This window comes from Oryctolagus cuniculus, chromosome 18, assembly GCF_051225735.1.
Source record: "Oryctolagus cuniculus isolate XC-2025 breed Fujian yellow rabbit chromosome 18, ASM5122573v1, whole genome shotgun sequence".
NCBI classification, from domain to species: domain Eukaryota; kingdom Metazoa; phylum Chordata; class Mammalia; order Lagomorpha; family Leporidae; genus Oryctolagus; species Oryctolagus cuniculus.
In genome coordinates, this window is record NC_142884.1 from 38261999 (window position 1) to 38284429 (window position 22431).

At 38.8% G+C, this 22431-nt stretch overlaps 1 pseudogene; it reads right to left on the reverse strand.

Annotated features, from left to right (window-relative positions):
• Positions 1 to 5737: 5737 nt before the first annotated feature.
• Positions 5738 to 5805, reverse strand: LOC138846836 (U6 spliceosomal RNA; annotated as a pseudogene).
• Between the last annotated feature and the right edge of the window lie 16626 nt (positions 5806 to 22431).

Sequence of the window (22431 nt, forward strand, 5' to 3'; positions counted from 1 at the left end):
TCATTGCCACTTCAGGGTGTGTGTAAGGAGTGCATATCCAGTTTTTCTATTTTGGAATTTGGGGATTTTGTATTAGCTCTGCTGTGTATTCATTTTTCTTGAGCATTGGTGATATCTTCTCCTTAGTTGTATTAAGAGAGAGAGCAATAGCCCTCATGTCTTTTTAGGTAAGTAAGACATATTAAAAACAGAGCATTCAGTATACATTCATAGTATTTTGACTTGTTCAATTGATTTTCCTGACCTCCCTTGGATATTCTTGGTCTTTGCTGTACAACTTTCTATACTCATTAATTCTTTGATATTCCCAAATCCAGAAAATGAATGACTCAACAGCTGTGTTCCTGTATTTGCTGGGACTCAGGGTAAGAAGCAAAGTGGAGGTGTTCAGGAATCTAAAGTTACATGCTACATAGCAAAGCACATCATTTCCTATACAAAGTGACTGGGAAATCCAGAATCTTTTGCACACATATTGGATCCTGAACTATTACTGGACTATTCAGTAAGATTTTAATGTATTTATTTTCTGTGTGTGTGTTTGTATTTCTAAATAAACTCTGCTGGGCTACTTAACATTAACATGTATTGCAGAATTCTTTCATCAGTTTTTACTTTTAAAAAGTTTCTCTTTCAGTTTTATGGGAGAGGGTAGAAGTTTCCTGCTATGTAACTGAAAGTTCATTCATTCATTAAAGTTAAAAATATTTGTTGCAAATTGGTAGAATACTATTAATTCTCATGTGATTTACATGAAACTAAATACATTCTCTATTTTGTTTTGCTTAAAATTTCTGCATGTGTGGACTTCTTTTTTCCTTCTTGCCCCAAATCCCTTTTTGTATTGGGATGGCAAATGGGTTTTACACTGGAGAAAACATGTTATTTTGGCAAAGAAGTACTTAGCGTTCCTGCTTCAAGTATTAAAATATTGCATTGGAAATCAGTATATTTGTTTACTGTACAAATGTCCTTCATACAATTTTGTAATCTTCTGGGATGGGAGAGGAAGCAGGAAATAGGAGGATTATGGGTGGGAGGGATGTTTTGGGGGAGGGGAAGCCACTGTAATCCAAAAGCTGTACTTTGGAAATTTATATTTATTAAAAAAATTAAACAATTTTGTAATCTTCATCTTCCTTTTTATTTCATCCTTTTTTTAAAAAAATTCATTTATTTTACTTGAAAATCAGAGTTACACAGAGAAGGAGAGAGAGAGAGAGAGAGCAGTCTTCCAACCGCTGGTTCACTCCCCATTTGGCCACAATGGCTGGAGCTCTGCCAATCCAAAGCCAGGAGCCAGCAGCTTCTTTTGGGTCTCCTATGCAGGTGCAGGAGCCCAAGGGCCTGGGCCATCCTCTACTGCTGGATAGTAAGTCTTACTTGCCTAAAAAGATGGATAGTAATTTGAGTAGCCAGGACTTGAACTGGCACCCAATTGGAATGTCAGCACTGCAAGCCACAGCTCTACTTGCTACTCCACAGCATCGGCCCCCTAAATTCTTATGAGTATTGCTACACGATTGGAATTTATAATTGATAATGCTGAACAATTGAAACTGTCTTATTTACAATTGTAGGACTGGATATGGCAGTTCTACTTGAAGTAAAGTATGTAGCCTGCTTATTGTATGATTTTCGGAAAAGCATGTATTTATATATAACAGCAGATCTGTTAATCATTTAAAAGTGAATTGTCATGATTACCCAGATGTAAAGAATGCAATATGTGCTAATGAGTTAGCAGTCACAGACATTTAGAATTAGAGGGATTTTAGAACTTTTTCAATACTGCAGTTTTTATGAAAAACTAATAATTTTTTTTATTTGACAGGTAGAGTTATATACAGTGAGAAATCAGAAAGGTCTTCCTTCCATTGGTTCAGTCCCCAGATGGCTGCCACAGTTGGAGCTGTGCCCATCCAAAGCCAGGAGTCAGGTGCTTTCTCCTGGTCTCCCATCCGGGTGCAGGGCCCAAGCACTTGGGCCATCCTCTACTGCCTTCCCGGGCCATAGCAGAAAGCTGGACTGAAAGAGGAGCAACCAGGACTAGAACACTTTGCCCATAAGGGATACCAGCACCACAGGTGGAGAATTAACCAAATGAGCCACGGCGCTGGCCCCCAATAAATTTACTCTTAACAAAATATCAAAATATCTTATTTAGTATAAAGTTAGTAGTGAAAAGAGACTACCTTGTTGAACACAGAAATTTGAGATTATATTTCTTGGTATTAATTTGCATCTTAAGGCTTATTGCCTAGTTTATTTCAATATTTCAATCTAATATTACTAATAATATCTTGTACTTAGTGGTTCACTGTGTGCCAGACAATATTCTTTTGATTTTTTAAAAGATTTATTTATTTATTTATTTGGAAGTCAGAGTTACACAGATAGTGAACAAGAGGAAGAGAGAGAGAGAGAGAGGTCCTCCATCTGCTGGTTCACTCCCCAGATGGCCTAAAAGGTCAGAGATATGCCAATCTGAAACCAGGAGCCAGGACCTCTTCAGGGTCTCCCATGCAGATTCAGGGGCCCAAGGACTTGGGCCAACTTCCTACTGCTCTCCCAGGCTATAGCAGACAGCTGAATGGAAAGTGGAGCAGCCTGGACTTGAACCGGCCTCCATATGGGATGCCCCCACTGCATGCAGTGGCTTTACTAGCTACACCACAGCACTGGCCTCAAGACAATGCTCTAAAATGATGCATTAATTATTCCCAAATATTGAAAAGTGGCATGGTACACATTTGAATGTGTTGTTTTGTACTAGTTGTAGAAAGAGTTTAAAATATATTTATATTTAAAAATGTAAGCTTTGATCTAAAGGTTTACTTTCCCTTAAGGTGCCTGTTTGGAAACTGAGAGATCATTGAAGTCTCAAGATAGAGTACAACTGATCTTATCCAAGCCTCCTTTATCACATGAGGATGCTAAATGCCAAGCCCAGAGAAGTAAAGTGAATTGTTCAAGGTCACATAGGTAAGTTGTGGCAGGGATAATTCTGTATTAGCATTAGGTATCCTGATACATAGGCCACTGTTCTGTCAATTTTGTACTCCTTCTGAAGTTAAAGATTCTAAGTTGTGGAAAATTGAATTTGGAAATTTAGTGGTTGCTATGTTGTTATGGTGAGAAATTTCTGTGTATAGCTATGAGTTGCTTAAATTTTATTCAATATATTTTTCTAGTATGTTTGCTATTTATTTGAAATGTATAACAAGTAGCTTCATCTATTTGCCAAAAGAATTTTTAAAGATTTATTTATATTATTTGAAAGTCAGAATTACACAGAGAGAGAAGGACAGGCAGAGAGAGTGGTCTTCCATTCACTGGTTCACTCCACAGTTGGCCTCCATGGCTGGAGCTGTGCTGACTGGAAGGCAGGAGCCAGGAGCCTCTTCCTGGTCTCCTATGCAGGTGCAGGGGCCCAAGGACTTGCACCATTTTATAGTGTTTCCCAGGCCATAGCAGAGAGCTGGATAGGAAGTGGAGCAGCCAGGTCTTGAACTGATGCCCCTATGGAATACCAGCACTGCAGGTGGCAGCCTCACCCACTATGCCACAGTGCCAGCCCTTGCCAAAAGAATTTATAGAAGCTATTCCATATATACACTTCACAATTATTTAGTTACTTGACATGAACTATCCCTGCATATTTGAAAATTTTGAATGGTATCACTTGGGTTTTAAGAATGTTATATTTTAGGTCTCTTAATATTTTTAGTGATGATGTTTTAAAGGCCCTTTCTGTTTTATGAAAAATGATAAGGATTTTGTTTTACAATGGCCATAGTATTACTACTTAAAGCAATAGATTAAATAAAACTTTTAAACAAAGTCATTTAATACTGAATTCTAACACACTGGTATATTTTAAAGTGAGAAGCCGGATTTCTTTCAGATATTCTAAAGAAGAATGATAATCAAAATTGAAGACATCTACAGTTTTTAATCACTTGTTTTAAATATTGGTCATAATGGTCCAATTTTGAGTTTAATTTTAATTAGCTTTTAAATGATTCAATATGTTTTATAGAAAAAATTCGGAGAACATAATTATATACTCAACCTCCCTCCCTTCTTTTTCCTTCTTTGTCATTTTTTTTAGCTTATGAAATGACATTTTCAGTTTACATTACATTAAAAAGGGTTCTTGAATCAAGGGACAAGTTTAACAGGCAAAAAGCAAAAAGATCCTAATTTAGAGGGAATACAGACAATGGCTCTAAACAATATTTGAATATCACATCTAAACAATATTTGAAGAAATTGATAAATATTTTAATTTCTCCTACTAAAATGCTCAAAGTCTTTAATTATTTATCAAATATTAGTGCAAAATTATGGATTTAAATGATCCCAAAAAGTGATGAATTTTTGTGTAATAAAGTCCAATTTTTGTCAAGGCTTTTTGACAGTCTCACAGAAAACTTATGTTTGTGAATGGGAAGAATAATACCAAAATATCCATACTACCAAAAGCAATTTGCAAATTCAATGCAATCCCAATCAACATACCAACGATGTTCTCAGAGCTAGAAAAAATGATGCTAAAATTCACATAGAAACATGAGAGATGCTTAACATCTAAAGCAATATTATAAAGCAAAAAAAAAGCTGGAGACATCACACCATATTTTAAGACATATTACAGGGGTCAGCACTATGACAAAGCAGATAAAGTCACCGTCTGCAGTGCCGGCATCTCATATGGGTGCCAGTATGTTTCCCAGCTGCTCCACTTCTTATACCCCTCTCTGGTATAGCCTGAGAAAAAAGTAGAAAATGGCCAAAGTCTTTGGGCCCCTGCACCTGCATAGAGACCTGGAAGAAGCTCCTGACACTTTGATTCAGATCAAGACAGCTCCGGCCATTGTGGCCATTTGGGGAGTAAACCAGTGGATGGAAGACCTCTCTCTCTCTGCCTCTACCTCTCTGTAACTCTGCCTTTCAAATAAATAAACTGCAAAAAAAAAAAAAAGAAGAAGAAGTGTTAGCACTGATATAATAACAGACACATAGTTCAATGGAAAAGACTTGGTAGCATAGAAATAAACCCAAATTTCTACCAGCAACTCATATTTAACAAAGGAACTAAAATGAACTGGAGAAAGAAGAATCTCTTTCACAAGTGGTGCAGAGGAACTTGATTATCCATATGTAGAAGCCTGAAAAGAGACTCCAACATCTCTTACACTATGTGAAAGTGAACTCACAGTGAATTAAAATGTAATCATAAGACCCAAACCCAAGTAAACATAGGGAAACTCTAAATATTGTCAACACACAATAGCTTTTGGGTAAGATTCCAATAGCAATAGTCACAAAAATAAAAACAGAGACATTTGAGTATATCCAACTAAGATACTTCTTCACAACAAAGTAAACATCAGAGTGTAGATACAATGAACAGATGGCAGGAAAAATTAAAACTCTGAATGTTTACAGATTTCCAGAGCATTTACATGAATTGGAAAAACTCCCAAAAATACAGTGAAGAAACAGGCAAGGATCTGAATAGACATTTCTCAGAAGAAATGTACATGGTCAAAACATGTGAATATGCCCGATGTCACTAGCCATTATGTAAATATAAATCAGAACACCATATCAGTCTCCAACACCTGTGGGAGAATACAACACTCAGGTGTTTGTGTGTGCAGCAAGTGGGTTTAGAGGACCCTGTTCACCTCTGGAGAGCAGAGCCTACAGGGAGGTAAAGAAACCTTACTGCGCAGGGGCATGCTAATCTTCTCTGTATCATTCCAATTTTAGTATATGTGCTGCCGAAGCGAGCACATGTGCTGCCGAAGCGAGAAAGAGATGAAAAGAATTTATCTCAGCTAGCCACTAATATTCAAGAAACAAGGTCTTCAGGAAAGCCAACTCAACTGACATTTTCATGTCATTGTTAAATAAAGGAAAAATTATCTAGGTTCAGCAATACGTAGTTTATAAGAGAAAGACTACAGAGTAATTTCCTTGGCATAGAAATAACTTTTTTTTGTTTTTTTTTGTTTTGTTTTTTTTTTTTTTTTTTTATCCATGAGGGCTTGCTATCACCACCACACACCCACATCCCATATACAAATGTCTGGCTTGAGTGGTAGCTTCTCTGCTTTGAGGCAAGTTTCTGCTAGTGTGCACCCTGGGAGGAGACGGAGGATGGCAGAAGTGCTTGGGTCCCTGCACCCAAATGGGACATCCAGAATGAATTCCCAGTTCCTGGTTTTGGCTTGGTCAAGCTTTGGCTATTGCAAGTGTCTGGGGAGTGAAGCAGTGGTTCCCTCTTCCTGTCACTCTGCCTTTCAAATCAATAACTGTTGTTGGTAATGACTAATAATGATATTCACTGATTGTCAAATTTTGAATCTATTAATTATAGACAATTTCTCTTTGTATTTTTAAACTTTCATAATGTTCTGTAGCCAATTTCATCACTAGAAATAAAAACTTTTCCTCAAAAAAAAAAAAAAAAAGAAACCTTACTGCTTTCCTAATGTGCTTATTAAGTTCTTGACCAGCGCCTGTTAGTCTTGCCACAAACTTTCTAGTCTTACTACTTTCCTTCTTCTTCTTCTTCTCTGTGACTTGTAAAATAGTATACATTCTATATACTGTGGATACTTTTGATTTATTTTATTCCTTCGGTCTCCTATGAAGTTCCTCCACAAAAGCACAGCCCTCAAAATATTCATTCATTTATGCAGTCTGCAGATTTCATGAGCTACTAAATTCCAAGTAGTATGTTAAAGGCAAGATCTGGGCCTAAGAGAAAAGTGGTCTAAATTCTGTGCCTAGAAGAGGATTTGGGACATAGTAGAACTTCAGTGAAGTGCTATGTGAATGACATGCACTCATTAAATGAGTAATCTAAAGCATACACTTCATTTAAGCAACACAGCAGCCCTACTCACCTCAGGTAGAGCAATTGAGAGGAATAATGTGAACAAAAATAAGACATCAATAAGTTGAATAATAACAGAGAAAAAACAAAATGAGATAGATGCCAACATTACTGAGCTATTTTTGAGGAATTAAATTGATAGAGGGGCTGGCATTGTGGCCAAGTGGGGAAAGCTGCAATCTGTGAGGCCAGCATAACATCTGAGTTCCACTTTGAGTTTAGGAATCTCCACTTCCAATTTAGCTCACTGCTAAACACCTGGGAAACCAGCAGAAGATGGACGAAGGACTCAGGTCCTTGCCACTCATGTGGGAGACTTGGATGAAGCTCCTGACTCCAGCATGCCCCAGGCTCAACTGTTGAAACTCTCTGGGGTGTGAGCCAGCAGATGAAAGCTATCTATGTCTTTCCCTCTCTCTCTAAATCCACCTTTCAAATAATAAAGATTTAATAAACAAATTAACTGATTTCAAAATACACAAAAACATGAACAATACTATATCATTTTTATGCCAAACTGATAAAAAATAACAAATGCTAGAGAGCACATGGGAAAAGAAAACCACCATATATGGTAGGTGAAAACACAAGTTAGTACAGATGTTATGCAGAACAGTATGGTCATTCCTTAAAAAGGATAAAAATTGGGGCTGGCGCTGTTGTGCAGTGAGTTAAAGCCCTGGCCTGAAGGGCCAGCATCCCATTTGGGTGCCAGTTCTAGTTCCAGCTGCTCTTCTTCCAATACAGCTCTCTGCTATCTCCTGGGATAGCAGTAGAAGATGGCCCAAGTCCTTGGGCCCATGCACCCATGAGGGAGACCCAGAGGAAGCTCCTGTCTCCAGGTTTCAGAATGGCATAACTCTGGCCTTTGTAGTCATCTGTAGAGCGAACCAGCTAATGGAGGACCTCTCTGTGTCTCTACCTCTATTGTAACTCTTTCAAATAAATAACAAAAATTAAACTAAGATAAAAATTGACCTACCGTGTGAGAGTTATCTTGCTCTTGGCTATATAGAATAAGGAAATTTTATTAGAAGGAAAGGAGGAGAGCATATCAAAGATACAGCAATTTTCCCATAACACAGCCACTATAACACAGTTCACTGCAGCCAGGATGTGAAACCAATCTAGCTGTCCATCAATGAAAAACAATGGACAGGGCAACCTCTTTTAGATACAAAAAAAGAACAAAATATTATTAAATTAATTGAAATAAGCCAGAAGCAGGAACACAAATGTCACCTGGTCCTTGTCGCATGTGGAAGTGAAAGAAAATAATGGATCTGAACACAGAACTGTGATTACTAGAGGCTGAGAAGGGAAGCAGCTAGGGATAGAGGGGGATTGGATAATAGGTATCAAAAATCAAAGAGGCAGAAAGAACTTCTGGTGTTCCATAATATAATGAGATGACTACATTCAACCATATTAGGTTCTGTGTAAAGAACTGAAGGAGAGGAGCTGGTAGTCTCAAATCATGGAGAAGAATTAGAAACTGTAGTTGCTTGGGGGCCAGCATTGTGGCACAGTGGGCTAACACCCTGGCCTGAAGCACCAGCATCCCATGTGGGTACCAGTTCTAGTCCTGGCTGCTCCTCTTCTGATCCAACTCTCTGCTATGGCCTGGGAAAGCAGTAGAAGATGGCCCAAGTCCTTGGGTCCCTGCACCCAAGTGGGAGATCTGGAAGAAGCTCCTGGTTCCTGGAATCAGATTGGCAGAGCTCCGGCCATTGTGGCCATCTGGGGAGTGAACCGGCAGAGGAAGACCTCTCTCTCTCTCTGCTGCTACTTCTCTCTGTAACTCTGTCTTTCAAATAAATAACTCTTTAAAAACTTAATAAAACTGTAGTTGCTTAGCTTGATCACTTTTTACTGCATAAATGTGTGCAAATATTGCACTACACCCTGTAATAATGCATGACTAGGACACATTAATCACAAATTATTTCAATGAAATTTTAAAAATTAGAAGCATTTCTTTATATTAACAATGAACTATTTGAAAATGAAATTAGAGAAACATTTCCATGCATAGCAGCATAAGAACCAGGAACCAATGTCTTCAATGTTATCAGTGATGAATCAGATTCACAGCCCCCAGCACTCAGTTTTTGCCATATACTTTACCATGGCAATTGTGGGCATATAGTAGTAAATCAATGGACAGGAATCCTTTGTCTCTAAATCTGCTAAATAAATAAACAAGGAATTCATCAAAGAAAAAGAGATATCAATTTGGATGCCAGGCACAAAAACACATGCATTTGAGCTATCCTCCAGTTTGTGATGCCAACAAATCTTTCAGACATGTTACATTTTCAGAGACTTTTCTGTAATCTTGCTAAGCTTTCTGGAAATCTGCCTTATAGCAAAGGGTTTCCCAATTCCATTACACTCATGATATTTCTTTTGTGTGATATATTAGTTTACCATCTAGAGATAATTTATGGTACAAAACTTTTGTATGCATGCATGTTTTCTCATTTGTGAGTCTATTCATGGGAATTGAAGACTGATTTATAACAGAAATACATTTTCCAAATTCATTGCATAGACTTTTGTTCCTTATGAATTCTCTGAAGTCTGTTGATGTCTAATTTCTGACTAAAGGTTTTATTGTATTTACAGCATGCAAAGACTATCACCTTTTGTGAATTCTGTGTCTATACAAGCCTGAAACAAAGAAAATGTTTTTGCACAATCAGTATACGCCTAAGAAACCACCTGTGTCAATTCTCTGATGTACCATTGACTTCTGACTCTAATAATATTTATAAGCTTTCTCCTTTACATGAGTCTCTGTTGGATAGGATGTGATTTCCAGCAAAAGGTTTTGTCACAATACTTACATGAATTTTGGAGAAAAGCTCTTCCACATTCATTATATTGTTAAGGTCTCTCCCTTGTTCAAATTCCATGATGGATTATGAGGCATTACCTATGTGAAATGACTTTCTCACATTTATTTCATTCATTAGATATATATGTTGTGCATTCTGATATAAGGAGAGATTTGGGCAGAGCTTTCCAACACTCATTACACCCATAAGGTTTCTCTCCCACGTGAATTCCCTGTTGTCTTATGAGGTATGGCTTCTAATTAAAGGGATTTTACTTTCAAAGGAGTTTTTCCCTATATGAATTTGATGATGTACAATGAGGGCTGAATTATGGTAAAAGGCTCTGAGTCATTACATTCATAAAATTGCTCCCCATGAGAATTCTTTTATGTTTGATGAGGTCTGATTTGCACCACAAAGGCTATTCACATGTATTATATTCATGCATTTCTCCCCTTGGTGAATTCTCTAATATTTCATGAGATATAACTTGCACAAAAAGGTCAAGTAGAAAATTCCCTGTGTGGATACTCTGATATCTTATGAGTTATGAAGTACAGCAAAGAGGCTTTCCACCATCCTTCCATCCATAAAACCTACCTAAATTGAGCAACAAAGATATAGAAAACCTAAACACACACATAACCAGATGGAAATGATACCAGTAATAAAGACCATCACTACCAAGAAAACCCCAAAACTGGAAGGCTTCACTGCTGAATTCTAACAGACATTTAAAGCACTAACTGCAATTCTTCTCAAGTTATTCAAAACAATTGAGAGAGAGGCGATTCTCCCAAATTCTTTCTATGAAGCCAACATCACCTTCATTCCTAAACTTGAAAAAAAGTGCAACAAAGAAAGTAATTATAGACCAATTTCCCTGATGAACATACATGCAAAGATCTGCAACAGAATTCTGGCCAATTGAATCCAACAATGCATCAGAAAGATCATCCACCCAGACCAAGTGGGATTTATCCTTGGTATGCAAGGATGGGACCAAAGGCTTTTCCACAGTCATTTAATTTATAAGCTTTCTCCATGGTGTGAAGGCTCTGATACTTTCTGAGGTTTGACTTCTCAGCAAAGGTTTTTCCACAGTCATTGCAATCATAAGGTTTCCCCCAGTACAAATTGTCTGATGCTTTGTGAGCTTTGATTTCTCAGCAAAGGCTTTTCCACAATGATTGCATTCATAAGGTTTCTCCCCTCTGTGAATTCTCTGATGATTTATGAGGTTTGCCTTCTGGCCAAAGGATTTTCCATAGTAATTGCATTCATAAGGTTTCTCACCTGTGTGAATTCTCTGATGATTTATGAGGTTTGCCTTCTGGCCAAAGGATTTTCCACAGTCATTACATTCAAAAGGTTTCTCACCTATGTGAATTCTTTGATGATTTATGAGGTGTTTCTTCTGGCCAAAGAACTTCCCACAGTCATTAGATTTGTAAGATTTCAACCCTGTGTGAATTCTCTGATGTCTAATGAGATCTGACTTCTGGTGAGTGGTTTCCATACAATCATTACACACATGAGGGTTTTCCACAATATGAGTGCTGTGATGGAGGGTATTTAATACTGAATGAATTCCCACAAGGTTTACATGCATAGGATTTCTTCCCTATATTTGGTCTATGATTCAGTCTAACATGTGATTGGTAAATGACAGGTTCCACAGTCCCAATATACTTATAAATGTTCTCTCTTTTCAGGTGAATACAATCAGAATTCCACAGTCAGTCAGCTGGGAGGGGTGGATGAATCCGGAAACAGCTGGTTTCCTTGTACTAAAACAAGCGCCATATCACGAAGGACTCTTGCATTTCTTTTTCTTTTTTGCATTTTTCACATTTTCTTATTTATCATGGTTTGTAATAAATTTTCTGATGTGGGTTGTGGTTTTGAGGCTGGCTTAAGGAGTTCAGGGAACCAGAGGAATGGTCTTTTTCAATTAGGGCACAGCTGTTGTTTCTCTCCAATTCTGGCTTTCTGTAATTGCTTTGGGTGCCTCAGGCAATTTTTCATTTTGAGCGACTTTTTCCTAAATGCTTTGTTGGTCTGAGTTGGTTTTGCCTTTTTCCTTTTCAAATTGTGTATTCTGATGCAATACAAACAAGGGTTTAGAACGAGGATCCATCAGGAAATTGAAAAACAGAACATATTGGGTTTTCATGATTAGAAATCATAGGCAACATGACCAAGATGAGTTTTTGGGTTTTGGAAAATGACATAGAACCCTTCCACTGAGGGGCAGATATTAATTTCCTCCAAATCGAGAGTGAGTGCGATTTTCAGGTGAATTCAATCAGAATTCCACAGCCAGTCAGCTAGGAGGGGTGGATGAATCCGGAACAGCTGGTTTCCTTGCAACTAAATCAAGCCCAATATCACAAAGGACTCTTGCATTTCTTTGGCTTCTTTCTCTTTTTTCTTTTTATCATGGTTTGTAATGAATTTTCTGATGTGAGCTTTGGTTTTGAGGCTGCAATATAGAGTTCAGTGCACAGGAGGAATGGTCTTTTTCAAACAGGGCATAGCTGTTGGCCTGCTTCAATTCTGGCTTGCTGTCATTGTTTTGGGTGCCTCAGCCGATTTGTGGTTTCTTGTGTGGCAATTTCCTAAATGTTTTCTGGGTCTGAGTTGGCTTTGCCTTCTTCATTGCCAAATTCTGTATTCTGACGCAACACAAACAAGAGTTTGGACAGAGTAGACATTATGAAATAAAAAACATTACAAATGGGCATTTGAAGAATATAAATCTACAGGTAACACGACCAAGGGGAGTTTTTGTGTTTTGGAAAATACAATGGAACACTTTGGCTAGGTGACAGATATTAATTGCCTCCAAAATGAGTTTCACTGTGATTTTCAGGTTAATTCAGACAGAATTCCACAGGCATCAGCTGGAGGTGTGGATGAATCCGGGAACATTCGGTTTTCTTGAGACTAAATCAAGTCCAATATCATCATGGATTCTTGCATTTTTTTGGCTTTTTTCTCATTTTTCTTATTTATCATGGTTTGTAATGAATTTTCTGATGTGAGCTTTGGTTTTGAGGCTGGCATATTGAGTTCAGGGCATAAGAGGAAGGTTCTTTTTCAACCAGGGCACAGCTGTTGGCTTGCTCCAATTCTGGCTTGCTGTCATTGTTTTGGGTGCCTCAGCCGATTTGTGGTTTCTTGAGTGCCAATTTCCTAAATGTTTTCTGGGTCTGAGTCGGTTTTGCCTTCCTATTCCCAAATTTTGTATTCTGATGCAATACAAGCATGTTTTGGAGAGTAGCCATTATGAAAGAAAAAAAAAAAAAAACAGCGCATTGCCATTTCAGGATTAGAAATCTACAGGCAACACAACCAAGATGAGTTTCGGTGTTTTGGAAAATGACATAGAACGCTTCTGCTGAGGGGACAGATTCTAATTCCCTCCAAAATGAGTGTGAGTGCGATATTGAGGTGAATTCAATCAGAATTCCAGAGTCAGTCTGTGGAAGGGGGGGATGAATCTGGAAACAGCCAGTTTCTTTGTGTCTAAATCCAGCCAAATATCACAAAGGACTCTTGCATTTCTTTGGCTTTTTCACATTTCCCTTATTTATCATGGTTTGTAATGAATTTTCTGATGTGAGCTTTGGTTTTGAGGCTGCAATATAGAGTTCAGGGCACCGGAGGAATGGTCTTTTTCAAACAGGACATAGCTGTTGGTTTGCTCCAATTCTGGCTATTGTCTTTGTTTTGGGTGCCTCAGCTGAAATTTGGTTTCTTGAGTTTCACTGGGATTGTCAGGTTAATTCAGTCAGAATTCCACAGGCAGTCAGCTTTAGTGGTGGATGAATCTGGGAACAGCCAGTTTCCTTGCAACTAAATCAAACCCAATATCATTATGGATTCTTGCATTTCTTTGGCTTTTTCACTTTTTTCTTATTTATCATGGTTTGTAATGAATTTTCTGATGTGAGCTTTGGTTTTGAGGCTGCAATATGGAGTTCAGGGCACAAGAGGAAGGTTCTTTTTCAATCAGGGCACAGCTGTTGGCTTGTCCACTTCTGGCTTGCTGTCATTGTTTTGAGTGCCTCAGCCGATTTGTGGTTTCTTGTGTGGCAATTTCCCAAATGTTTTCAGGGTCTGAGTTGGCTTTGCCTTCTTCCTTCCCAAATTTAGTATTCTGATGAAATGCAAAGAAGAGTTTGGACAGAGTAGCCATTATGAAATAAAAAACCCAACAAATAGGCATTTGAAGCTTAGAAATCTACAGGAAACATGACCAAGGTGAGTTTTTGTGTTTTGGAAAAAAAAATGGAACACTTTGGCTGAGGTGACAGATATTAATTGCCTCCAAACTGAGTTTCACTGTGATTTTCAGGTTAATTCAGTCAGAATTCCACAGGCAGTCAGCTGGAGGGGTGGATGAATCTGGGAACAGCCGGTTGCCTAGCGACTAAATCAAGCCCTATATCATTATGGATTCTTGCATTTCTTTGGCTTTTTTCTCTTTTTTCTTATTTATCATGGTTTGTAATGAATTTTCTGATGTGAGCTTTGGTTTTGAGGCTGGCGTATTGAGTTCAGGGCACAAGAGGAAGGTTCTTTTTCAATCAGGGCACAGCTGTTGGCTTGCTCCAATTCTGGCTTGCTGTCATTATTTTGGGTGCCTCAGCCGATTAGTGGTTTCTTGAGTGGCAATTTCCTAAATGCTTTCTGGGTCTGAGTCGGTTTTGCCTTCTTATTCCCAAATTTTGTATTCTGATGCAATACAAGCAAGATTTTGGACAGAGTAGCCATTATGAAAGAAAAAAAAAAAAAACACAGCAAATTGACCTTTCAGGATTAGAAATCCATAGGCAACACAACCAAGATGAGATTCTGTGTTTTGGAAAATGACATGGAACGCTTCTGCTGAGGGGACAGATTCTAATTCCCTCCAAATGGAGTGTGAGAGCGATTTTGAGGTGAATTCAATCAGAATTCCAAAGTCAGTCTGTGGAACGGGGGGATGAATCTGGAAACCGCCAGTTTCTTTGTGTCTAAATCCTGCCAAATATCACAAAGGACTCTTGCATTTCTTTGGCTTTTTCACATTTCCCTTATTTATCATGGTTTGTAATGAATTTTCTGATGTGAGCTTTGGTTTTGAGGCTGGCATATTGAGTTCAGGGCACAAGAGGAAGGTTCTTTTTCAATCAGGGCACAGCTGTTGGCTTGCTCCACTTCTGGCTTGCTGTCATTGTTTTGGGTGTCCCAGCCGATTTGTGGTTTCTTGAGTGCCAATTTCCTAAATGTTTTCTGGGTCTGAGTCGGTTTTGCCTTCTTATTCCCAAATTTTGTATTCTGATGCAATACAAGCAAGATTTTGGAGAGTAGCCATTATGAAAGAAAGAAAAAAAAAAAAAACACAGCGCATTGCCCTTTCAGGATTAGAAATCTACAGGCAACACGACCAAGATGAGTTTCTGTGTTTTGGAAAATGACATAGAACGCTTCTGCTGAGGGGACAGATTCTAATTCCCTCCCAAATGAGTGTGAGTGTGATTTTGAGGTGAATTCAATCAGAATTCCAAAGTCAGTCTGTGGAAGGGGGGGATGAATCTGGAAACAGCCAGTTTCTTTGTGTCTAAATCCTGCCAAATATCAGAAAGGACTCTTGCATTTCTTTGGCTTTTTCACATTTCCCTTATTTATCATGGTTTGTAATGAATTTTCTGATGTTACCTTTGGTATTGAGGCTGCAATATAGAGTTCAGGGCACCAGAGGAATGGTCTTTTTCAAACAGGGCACAGCTGTTGGTGTGCTCCAATTCTGGCTATTGTCTTTGTTTTTGGTGCATCAGCTGAAATTTGGTTTCTTGAGTTTCATTGTGATTGTCAGGTTAATTCAGTCAGAATTCCACAGGCAGTCAGCTTTAGTGGTGGATGAATCTGGGAACAGCCGGTTTCCTTGCAACTAAATCAAGCCCTATATCATTATGGATTCTTGCATTTTTTTGGCTTTTTTCTCTTTTTTCTTATTTATCATGGTTTGTAATGAATTTTCTGATGTGAGCTTTGGTTGAGGCTGCAATATGGAGTTCAGGGCACAAGAGGATGTTTCTTTTTCAATCAGGGCACAGCTGTTGGCTTGCTCCACTTCTGGCTTGCTGTCATTGTTTTGAGTGCCTCAGCCGATTTGTGGTTTCTTGTGTGGCAATTTCCCAAATGTTTTCAGGGTCTGAGTTGGCTTTGCCTTCTTCCTTCCCAAATTTTGTATTCTGATGCAATTTAAAGAAGACTTTGTACAGAATAGCCATTATGAAAGAAAAAACACAACAAATAGGCATTTGAAGCTTAGAAATCTACAGGTAACATGACCAAGGTGAGTTTTTGTGTTTATGAAAATAAAATGGAACACTTTGGCTGAGGTGACAGATATTAATTGCCTCCAAACTGAGTTTCACTGTGATTTTCAGGTTAATTCAGTCAGAATTCCACAGGCTGTCAGCTGGAGGGGTGGATGTATCTGGGAACAGCCGGTTTCCTAGCGACTAAATCAAGCCCTATATCATTATGAATTCTTGCATTTTTTTGGCTTTTTTCTCTTTTTTCTTATTTATCATGGTTTGTAATGAATTTTCTGATGTGAGCTTTGGTTTTGAGACTGCAATATAGAGTTCAGGGCACCGGAGGAATGGTCTTTTTCAAACAGGGCACAGCTGTTGGTGTGCTCCAATTCTGGCTATTGTCTTTGTTTTGGGTGCCTCAGCTGAAATTTGGTTTCTTGAGTTTCACTGGGATTGTCAGGTTAATTCAGTCAGAATTCCACAGGCAGTCAGCTTTAGTGGTGGATGAATCTGGGAACAGCCGGTTTCCTTGCAACTAAATCAAACCCAATATCATTATGGATTCTTGCATTTCTTTGGCTTTTTTCTCTTTTTTCTTATTTATCATGGTTTGTAATGAATTTTCTGATGTGAGCTTTGGTTTTGAGGCTGGCATATTGAGTTCAGGGCACAAGAGGATGGTTCTTTTTCAATCAGGGCACAGCTGTTGGCTTGCTCCACTTCTGGCTTGCTGTCATTGTTTTGAGTGCCTCAGCCGATTTCTGGTTTCTTGTGTGGCAATTTCCCAAATGTTTTCAGGTCTGTGTTGGCTTTGCCTTCTTCCTTCCCAAATTTTGTATTCTGATGCAATGCAAAGAAGAGTTTGTACAGAATAGCCATTATGAAATAAAAAAAAAAAACACAACAAATAGGCGTTTGAAACTTAGAAATCTACAGGTAACATGACCAAGGTGAGTTTTTGTGTTTATGAAAATAAAATGGAACACTTTGGCTGAGGTGACAGATATTAATTGCCTCCAAACTGAGTTTCACTGTGATTTTCAGGTTAATTCAGTCAGAATTCCACAGGCAGTCAGCTGGAGGGGTGGATGAATCCGGGAACAGCCGGTTTCCTAGCGACTAAATCAAGCCTTATATCATTATGGATTCTTGCATTTTTTGGCTTTTTTCCATTTTTCTTATTTATCATGGTTTGTAATGAATTTTCTGATGTGAGCTTTGGTTTTGAGGCTGGCATATTGAGTTCAGGGCACAAGAGGAAGGTTCTTTTTCAATCAGGGCACAGCTGTTGGCTTGCTCCACTTCTGGCTTGCTGTCATTGTTTTGGGTGCCTCAGCTGATTTGTGGTTTCTTGTGTGGCAATTTCCTAAATGTTTTCGGGGTCTGAGTTGGTTTTGTCTTCTTCCTTCCCAAATTTTGTATTCTGATGCAATACAAGCAAGATTTTGGACAGAGTAGCCATTATGAAAGAAAAAAAAAAAAACACAGCAAATTGACCTTTCAGGATTAGAAATCCATAGGCAACACAACCAAGATGAGATTCTGTGTTTTGGAAAATGACATGGAACGCTTCTGCTGAGGGGACAGATTCTAATTCCCTCCAAATGGAGTGTGAGAGCGATTTTGAGGTGAATTCAATCAGAATTCCAAAGTCAGTCTGTGGAAGGGGGGGATGAATCTGGAAACAGCCAGTTTCTTTGTGTCTAAATCCTGCCAAATATCACAAAGGACTCTTGCATTTCTTTGGCTTTTTCACATTTCCCTTATTTATCATGGTTTGTAATGAATTTTCTGATGTGAGCTTTGGTTTTGAGTCTGGCATATTGAGTTCAGGGCACAAGAGGAAGGTTCTTTTTCAATGAGGGCACCTTGTTGGCTTGCTCCAATTCTGACTTGCTGTCATTGTTTTGGATGCCTCAGCCGATTTCTGGTTTCTTGAGTGGAAATTTCCTAAATGTTTTCTGGGTCTGAGTCGGTTTTGCGTTCTTATTCCCAAATTTTGTATTCTGATGCAATGCAAAGAAGAGTTTGTAAAGAATAGCCATTATGAAATAAAAAACACAAAAAATAGGTGTTTGAAGCTTAGAAATCTACAGGTAACATGACCAAGGTGAGTTTTTGTGTTTATGAAAATAAAATGGAATACTTTGGCTGAGGTGACAGATATTAATTGCCTCCAAACTGAGTTTCACTGTGATTTTCAGGTTAATTCAGTCAGAATTCCACAGGCAGTCAGCTGGATGGGTGGATGAATCCGGGAACAGCCGGTTTCCTAGCGACTAAATCAAGCCCTATATCATTATGGATTCTGGCATTTTTTTGGCTTTTTTCTCTTTTTTCTTATTTATCATGGTTTGTAATGAATTTTCTGATGTGAGCTTTGGTTTTGAGGCTGGCATATTGAGTTCAGGGCACAAGAGGATGGTTCTTTTTCAATCAGGGCACAGCTGTTGGCTTGCTCCACTTCTGGCTTGCTGTCATTGTTTTGGGTGCCTCAGCTGATTTGTGGTTTCTTGTTTGGCAATTTCCTAAATGTTTTCGGGGTCTGAGTTGGTTTTGTCTTCTTCCTTCCCAAATTTTGTATTCTGATGCAATACAAGCAAGATTTTGGACAGAGTAGCCATTATGAAAGAAAAAAAAAAAAACACAGCAAATTGACCTTTCAGGATTAGAAATCCATAGGCAACACAACCAAGATGAGATTCTGTGTTTTGGAAAATGACATGGAACGCTTCTGCTGAGGGGACAGATTCTAATTCCCTCCAAATGGAGTGTGAGAGCGATTTTGAGGTGAATTCAATCAGAATTCCAAAGTCAGTCTGTGGAAGGGGTGATGATACTGGAAACAGCCAGTTTCTTTGTGTCTAAATCCTGCCAAATATCACAAAGGACTCTTGCATTTCTTTGGCTTTTTCACATTTCCCTTATTTATCATGGTTTGTAATGAATTTTCTGATGTGAGCTTTGGTTTTGAGGCTGCAATATAGAGTTCAGGGCACAAGAGGAAGGTTCTTTTTCAATCAGGGCACAGCTGTTGGCTTGCTCCAATTCTGGCTTGCTGTCATTGTTTTGGGTGCCTCAGCCGATTTGTGCTTTCTTGAGTGCCAATTTCCTAAATATTTTCTGGGTCTGAGTCGGTTTTGTCTTCTTCCTTCCCAAATTTTGTATTCTGATGCAATACAAGCAAGATTTTGGACAGAGTAGCCATTATGAAAGAAAAAAAAAAAAAAACGCATTGCCCTTTCAGGATTAGAAATCTACAGGCAACACAACCAAGATGAGTTTCTGTGTTTTGGAAAATGACATAGAACGCTTCTGCTGAGGGGACAGATTCTAATTCCCTCCCAAATGAGTGTGAGAGCGATGTTGAGGTGAATTCAATCAGAATTCCAAAGTCAGTCTGTGGAAGGGGGGGATGAATCTGGAAACAGCCAGTTTCTTTGTGTCTAAATCCAGCCAAATATCACAAAGGACTCTTGCATTTCTTTGGCTTTTTCACATTTCCCTTATTTATCATGGTTTGTAATAAATTTTCTGATGTGACTTTTGGTTTTGAGGCTGCAATATAGAGTTCAGGGCACCGGAGGAATGGTCTTTTTCAAACAGGGCACAGCTGTTGGCGTGCTCCAATTCTGGCTATTGTCTTTGTTTTGGGTGCCTCAGCTGAAATTTGGTTTCTTGAGTTTCACTGTGATTGTCAGGTTAATTTAGTCAGAATTCCACAGGCAGTCAGCTTTAGTGGTGGATGAATCTGGGAACAGCCGGTTTCCTTGCAACTAAATCAAGCCCTATATCATTATGGATTCTTGCATTTTTTTGGCTTTTTTCTCTTTTTTCTTATTTATCATGGTTTGTAATGAATTTTCTGATGTGAGCTTTGGTTTTGAGGCTGGCATATTGAGTTCAGGGCACAAGAGGATGGTTCTTTTTAATCAGGGCACAGCTGTTGGCTTGCTCCACTTCTGGCTTGCTGTCATTGTTTTGAGTGCCTCAGCCAATTTGTGGTTTCTTGTGTGGCAATTTCCCAAATGTTTTCAGGGTCTGAGTTGGCTTTGCCTTCTTCCTTCCCAAATTTTGTATTCTGATGCAATGCAAAGAAGAGTTTGTACAGAATAGCCATTATGAAAGAAAAAACACAACAAATAGGCGTTTGAAGCTTAGAAATCTACAGGTAACATGACCAAGGTGAGTTTTTGTGTTTATGAAAATAAAATGGAACACTTTGGCTGAGGTGACAGATATTAATTGCCTCCAAACTGAGTTTCACTGTGATTTTCAGGTTAATTCAGTCAGAATTCCACAGGCAGTCAGCTGGAGGGGTGGATGAATCCGGGAACAGCCGGTTTCCTAGCGACTAAATCAAGCCCTATATCATTATGGATTCTGGCATTTTTTTGGCTTTTTTCTCTTTTTTCTTATTTATCATGGTTTGTAATGAATTTTCTGATGTGAGCTTTGGTTTTGAGGCTGGCATATTGAGTTCAGGGCACAAGAGGAAGGTTCTTTTTCAATCAGGGCACAGCTGTTGGCTTGCTCCACTTCTGGCTTGCTGTCATTGTTTTGGGTGCCTCAGCTGATTTGTGGTTTCTTGTGTGGCAATTTCCTAAATGTTTTCGGGGTCTGAGTTGGTTTTGCCTTCTGCCTTCCCAAATTTTGTATTCTGATGCAATACAAGCAAGATTTTGGACAGAGTAGCCATTATGAAAGAAAAAAAAAAACACAGCAAATTGACCTTTCAGGATTAGAAATCCATAGGCAACACAACCAAGATGAGATTCTGTGTTTTGGAAAATGACATGGAACGCTTCTGCTGAGGGGACAGATTCTAATTCCCTCCAAATGGAGTGTGAGAGCGATTTTGAGGTGAATTCAATCAGAATTCCAAAGTCAGTCTGTGGAAGGGGGGGATGAATCTGGAAACAGCCAGTTTCTTTGTGTCTAAATCCTGCCAAATATCACAAAGGACTCTTGCATTTCTTTGGCTTTTTCACATTTCCCTTATTTATCATGGTTTGTAATGAATTTTCTGATGTGAGCTTTGGTTTTGAGGCTGGCATATTGAGTTCAGGGCACAAGAGGAAGGTTCTTTTTCAATCAGGGCACAGCTGTTGGCTTGCTCCAATTCTGGCTTGCTGTCATTATTTTGGGTGCCTCAGCCGATTAGTGGTTTCTTGAGTGGCAATTTCCTAAATGCTTTCTGGGTCTGAGTCGGTTTTGCCTTCTTATTCGCAAATTTTGTATTCTGATGCAATACAAGCAAGATTTTGGACAGAGTAGCCATTATGAAAGAAAAAAAAAAAAACACAGCAAATTGACCTTTCAGGATTAGAAATCCATAGGCAACACAACCAAGGTGAGATTCTGTGTTTTGGAAAATGCCATGGAACGCTTCTGCTGAGGGGACAGATTCTAATTCCCTCCAAATGGAGTGTGAGAGCGATTTTGAGGTGAATTCAATCAGAATTCCAGAGTCAGTCTGTGGAAGGGGGGGATGAATCTGGAAACAGCCAGTTTCTTTGTGTCTAAATCCTGCCAAATATCACAAAGGACTCTTGCATTTCTTTGGCTTTTTCACATTTCCCTTATTTATCATGGTTTGTAATGAATTTTCTGATGTGAGCTTTGGTTTTGAGGCTGGCATATTGAGTTCAGGGCACAAGAGGAAGGTTCTTTTTCAATCAGGGCACAGCTGTTGGCTTGCTCCACTTCTGGCTTGCTGTCATTGTTTGGGGTGCCTCAGCTGATTTGTGGTTTCTTGTGTGGCAATTTACTAAATGTTTTCGGGGTCTGAGTTGGTTTTGTCTTCTTCCTTCCCAAATTTTGTATTCTGATGCAATACAAGCAAGATTTTGGACAGAGTAGCCATTATGAAAGAAAAAAAAAAAAACACAGCAAATTGACCTTTCAGGATTAGAAATCCATAGGCAACACAACCAAGATGAGATTCTGTGTTTTGGAAAATGACATGGAACGCTTCTGCTGAGGTGACAGATTCTAATTCCCTCCAAATGGAGTGTGAGAGCGATTTTGAGGTGAATTCAATCAGAATTCCAAAGTCAGTCTGTGGAAGGGGGGGATGAATCTGGAAACAGCCAGTTTCTTTGTGTCTAAATCCTGCCAAATATCACAAAGGACTCTTGCATTTCTTTGGCTTTTTTCTCTTTTTTCTTATTTATCATGGTTTGTAATGAATTTTTTGATGTGAGCTTTGGTTTTGAGGCTGGCATATTGAGTTCAGGGCACAAGAGGAAGGTTCTTTTTCAATCAGGGCACAGCTGTTGGCTTGCTCCACTTCTGGCTTGCTGTCATTGTTTTGGGTGCCTCAGCTGATTTGTGGTTTCTTGTGTGGCAATTTCCTAAATGT